Raw genomic sequence first — 6,000 nt, forward strand, 5'->3', positions numbered from 1 at the left:
ATAGACTCTCCAGGATCCCATTCCCGGATACTCCATTGTAAGCACATAAACAGGAGGAGCTGCCCATAGAAGGTTTGGTAGATGCCATATGTACCATTTTACCAATCACAGAAAAAATGCTAGCAAGAATTGAAAAAGAAGCAAAAGGCAGATGAATCTGTGACTCAAGCCATGACTAGCTGCAACAAAGTCAGGAAACCTCTATGAAACTGTATTGAGTGGTTTCCAGGGATCAGACCATAAACTAAGGTCTGGTGCTGAAGGGGTCCAGACTAGTTATCCCTACATTTGTGCAACAGGGAATCCTTGGAACATCAAGGCATTACAAAATGTGAGGACAGAACTAAATAGTCTGTTTGGTGGCCTGGGCTTAGCAAGCAACCACAACAGAGAGTTGAGAAATATGATATCTGGGCTCACATGAGAACCAACCCACTGGAACTGTTATTACCATCTGCTCGACCAGACAGACTGTGACAGAAAATCAGGATTGATCATGTGTGTCTGAATAATACAACCTAGCTTGCTTGATTTTCAAGATTCATTGAAGTTTCCAGATTGCTCAAAACCACATCAAGTACAGCTGAGGAGAAGTCAAAACCCATGTTTGTCTCTTTTGGGATTCCAGAGCAAGATATCTCTGACAACAGTCCTCAGCGTTCCTCTGAGAATCTTGAGATTTGCAGATACTTAGTTTCACTCATCTCACACCCAGCCCATAGTGCCCTCAGAGGAATGGTGAAGCAGAACATGGAGTAAAGATGATAAAACAACTTCTTTCTAAATCCTCAGATCCTCATTTTGCCTTGGTGGCATGCTGGTCAACACCTCTAGCAAATGGATTCAGCCCTGTGGAGCTGTTACTGGGAAGGATGTTGAGGTCCACTTATCACAACCATCCCGTCACAAATAGACCCTTGTTGGTTTGACTTCCTGAGGCTGTAGAAGAAGGAAGATCAATATAAAATCTATCAGAAGAGGGACTTTGACAGGTGTGATAAAGCTAAATCCTTGAAAGTGCTGAATCCAGGAGATCATGTGGGTGAAAAAGTCTTAAAAAAAAAAAAAAAAAAAAAAAAGGGCAGTGCCGGGATATGCCAGGACACCTCTGTGACACAGGCAGGCCAGACACTGGCTCATGCCAAGGCCCCAGGCCTCACTGAACACTGACAAATGCATAGCTGAAAACCAGTCTGGTATTAGAATTGTTAAAATAGAGGTTAAGTTGATGAGAATGTGTTTAGTGCTTAGATTTAATGAAATACTTGTAGGATGCTGCATGTATTGATCTCACCTATAAACTCTGTAGCCCCTGGTATAAAGTAAAATTGAGTGTTTGCATTATACACCTTGTAATTGTAACTCACGAAAAAGGAAAGAAGCATTAATTCACACACAAGAACACCTAATGAAACCAAATGAGCCATTGTGAAGCATCAAATGACAAAGACTTTGTTCATTGCCCCCCACCCACACACACACACACATCCTTGAAGAATAGGCGACACATTTGTCCAATCTGTTTAAACTCTGGGAGTAGGGACTAAAAATTCCTGACCAGAAGGAGCTTGAATTCCTATGCTGCTTGAACTCTGAGGTGATGATTTCTAAGCATATGCAAGGAGTCCCCAGCTGTTTAACTTGGGTTAGCCCTAAAGGACATACGGAGTTTGCTTATTATAGAAGTTTCTATTATCTTTTGAAAGCTAAGACTGTAACTCATTTGGGTGTGTATGTTTATCTACTTTAAGCTTGTCAATAACTCTCTTGTTTCTTTCTCTTAGTTAATCAATCTTTAGTTAGTTTATTACAGGTTTGGATACAAGCATTATCTTTGGTAAGAGATCTGGGGGAAGTTGACCTGGGGTAAGTGACTGGTCCTTTGGGACTGGGAGTAACCTGAATATTATTGAGATTTTTTGGTATAAGGGACCATTTGTCAAAAAGGCAGGCTTCCCTGAGTGGCAAGATAGACCAGAGTGCCCAAGTGATTCCCTGAAATATAAATATAGAACACACAACCAATTTGGGGTTTGTGCCCTGCTTCTTGGCAGTCTTCGCTGAGATTGGCATTCATGGCTGTGAGCCACTCCAAACAGCTTGGCAACCTCAATCCTATTCTGGTAGGATGTCAGCAGGAATCATCTGTCAGAACTGCTGGTGCCATGTTGCTTCCAATATACCTGATTGCTACCCTGAGATTGAACCTGTGAACAACAATCTATCCATCCACTCAGAACAACCAGCATGTTCTCCAGATCCCCTCCCTACAAAGAGATATCCGATAAGAGAAATATGGCCTCCTGCATTCCTGGAGGATGATATACAATCTTGAGAATTTAAGGACTGCAGGTGAACGTCTTAAAAAGGCAGGATAAAGCCCTGGCACAAAGCTGAAGGTGAAGGCAGTCTACCCTGTGTGTCATATGGGGTGTTTATTCTTGTTTTGTGGTGATATTTTATTCCTGTTATATGTTGTTTAATCTAAAGTTTGGATAAAGATTTTATCACCCTTCCTTTTTCAGAAAGGGGGATGTGATGTTAGGTGGAATATTTAGAGTGTCCACAGGAAGCATAAGGTAAGGAAGCAAGTGTCTATGTAAACAGGAACTAAAGTCAGTCTTGTATTCACCCCAACCTTGGTCTGCTGGGTTTTGTAATCTCTACATTCACAAAACAGCCTGCTACTCTTCACTCATTGAGAACCTAATCTGTGTCTTCCATAGCTACTGATTTATCAATACTTTTCACTCCTGTAGAGCCTTTATTCTTAGATGTTTAAATGTTTTACAAACACTTAAATTAGTCTTCCAACATCCAAAGGAGGTAGGTAAGTATTGTACCCAGGTACACATGGATAAATTGAAACACAAAGAAGCTATGTGATTCTTCCAAGGTCATTCACTGAGATAGTATCAAATTGCAATATAGCCCAGGAGTCCTAACTTCCTACTCATAAACATTCAATAGCAGTATTGCCAACCTCAAACACCAAAAAATTATGAGATTGATTTAGAAATTATGAGATCTTAAAAAGCAAATTTTGGAGGATTTTTATTTGATTTCTGAGCCGTTAGGATGCACTCAGTTCCTATATTCAGGTTTTCACAGGAATCATGAGGGCTAGAAACTCAATTAAAAATGAGAATCTCCACTTTCACCTATTAACTTGACTCCCTTCGCTTTGGGGGCTTTTGAAACAAGAAGTATTGAGAGAATTTTGAGAATTGGCAACAGTGCTTTCCAAAAGGGCTGGAGCACCTGTTTCCCAATCAGTAGCAGGCTGTTAGTGCATAGATCAATGAATTAGGTCTAAATGCCACTATCATGCTACTGCTTGATAGTCTCAGGTGGAGAAGGTGGGTTGAAGAAGGGTGAGTGGGTGGAATAGTTGTGGCCCTTCGGTAAAATAGCCAAAGTGTTTTAGTAAAAATCCAAATATTTTAGAAATGGAGCAAGTACCTGAATCAGATTTATTTTGAAGAGTACTTAAATCCACTCAAATCATAATTAATTAGAATTCTTAAATGTTGATTAAAATACATAACTACAATATTCTCTATTAACATGTTTTTTTTTGGTTGAGAACTTTTGAAATGTCAAAAATTTCAGCCAGGTCTAACTGTCTCTTCTGACATTTTTCACAATAGTATTTTTGTTTGGAGAGGTGTGTGTGTGTGTGCAAAGTGAGCAATCCAATCTAAAAATCTGAAAAAAGTGATTTTTTCTTCCTGCCCCTCCAGAAACTTTATAATTTTACAGACCCTTAACCTAAAAACCTCAAAGTGTGTTAGAAAACTCAGATATGGTCAGTTTAATAATTTACTTCACCCTTTTTTGACAAAAATATTCAAATCTGAACTGAACTAGAAGGTTACAAAGGTCCCCCTTGCTGACCTCTGACCCATTAGCTGATCCTGTAGGGATAAAAATCAGTTTATACTTTATGTGCAAGTTTCCTTTTAGTAATACAAGATAGCTGAAATGCAAGCATGAGGACACACAATATGAGCATTTAGGCTTGGCAACAGGCTGAGTCCTAAGCAAAGCCTGGTAAAAAGTTTAGTACAAGTGCTTGACTTGAGATCATAAGTGTGACGGGTTCCTCTCGGGGTGCCACTTGGAACTGGGGTACCACTGAGCCTGTCTGACCCATCAGCCTGAGCTCCCCTTCACACTGTGGTGCTGTGATAAGTTGCCAAGCTCTCCAAGCTTGCTCTTTCACCAGCAGACATGCAGATAGGGACACAGCCAGCTGCAGCTTCACACACAGATGCTGTGGTCAGCTCTGCATGGGAAGGCTCAGCTAAGGCACCTCCCAGTTGCTCAGGCATGCATCCCCTTCTGGAGTGTAAACCCAAAATTATATCATCTTGCGCTGCACTGGGAACTGTACAGTGTAAGCTCATGAAGTTCGCCCCCTCCCTCAATGTGGAGGAAGATATGCAACAGCTTTCTGCCCCCTCCGCCCCAAGTTATGATTTCCAGACACTGGTTTTAGACAAAACAAAAACAATTTTAGTAACTACAAAAGATAGATTTTAAGTGATTATAAGTGATAGCAAATAGATCAAAGCAGATTACCTAGTAAATAAGCAAAACCGCAAACTGATCTTAACACACTAGATAGGTAGGATATGAATTAGCAAATTCTCATCCTGAGTGATAAACAGGCTGTCAGATTCTTAAGGCACAAGCTGCCTTGGCTTTCCCAGGTTTTCATACACAGTCTAAAAATCCCTCTAGCCTAGGACCACAACTTCCCACAGTTCAGTCCTTGCCCCTCAGGTGTTTCCAGGTGTGTTGTCGTAGGGAGAGTGAGGTACCATCATAATGTCATTGTCCCCCTTTTATATCTTCTTCCCACTTGCTTGAAAGCTTTTTTGCTGTGACCTGGGTCAAACAGTCCCCATTGTACAGTGCTATCTCTGAGAGGTTTCTATTGTACACAGTTCCTCGGGTAATCCTTGTGCTTGTGTGCATTTAATCAATAAGCCATTAACATTGTTTGGCCTTTTTACTGTTGTACCTGAAAGGCTGTTTGTAGGTGTCCTCAACCTCACAACATGTTTCAGTAACACATACATAGTCAAACTTCATAACTTCACATACGACGATAGCACATACAATCCAATGAGATATTAATGTCTAGCATAGTGTTTCCCAAACTTGGGATGCTGCTTTTTTAGGGAAAGCTCCTGACGGACCTGTATGGTTTGTTTACCTGCTGCATCCGCAGGTCCGGCCGATCGCGGCTCCCAGTGGCCGTGGTTCGCTGCTCCAGGCCAATGGGAGCTGCTGGAAGCGGTGGCCAGCACATCCCTCGGCCTGTGCCGCTTCCAGCAGCTCCCATTGGCCTGGAGCAGTGAACCACGGCCACTGGGAGCCGCGATCGGCCAGACCTGCGACGCGGCAGGTAAACAGACCGGCCCAGCCCGCCAGGGGCTTTCCCTACACAAGCGGTGTCCCAAGTTTGGGAAACACTGGTCTAGCAGATCAAGATTTTTAGAATGATACCTCACAAGGCATACTTTGTGCAAAACATATCCTAATTACATGACAGTGGTGGATATTGGGGTGTCAGGGTGTCACGATAAGAGTTTGCAATATATAGCTTTTGATAAACAAGTACACTACAGCTTAAAATAATAGATTTCTAGGGGATTTTTGGATATAGGTAACCATGGAGAAACCACATAGGAAATCTATGACACAAATAGCTTTTGCTCGCAGGCAGAACCTAACTTATGGTCTCCTGGAATAACAAACATGGGCAGGGGACTGATACCTAAATCAAATATGGTCCTGGATGTGTGAGGTATATAAGGAAAAAGCGTATAAAAATATGCACAGACTAACCCCTAGTTGGGTCACCAGGGATGACCAAATGGTGGAAGTCTGAATATGAACAAGCCGTCTTGAGGTGATTTCCACTTACCATTTCTTCTGTCTTTGCTATTACCAGTTTCCACAACGCTGTAAGTATGCACAATCCAGGGA

The sequence above is a fragment of the Chrysemys picta genome, chromosome 1 (assembly GCF_011386835.1).
Source record: "Chrysemys picta bellii isolate R12L10 chromosome 1, ASM1138683v2, whole genome shotgun sequence".
Lineage (NCBI taxonomy): Eukaryota > Metazoa > Chordata > Testudines > Emydidae > Chrysemys > Chrysemys picta.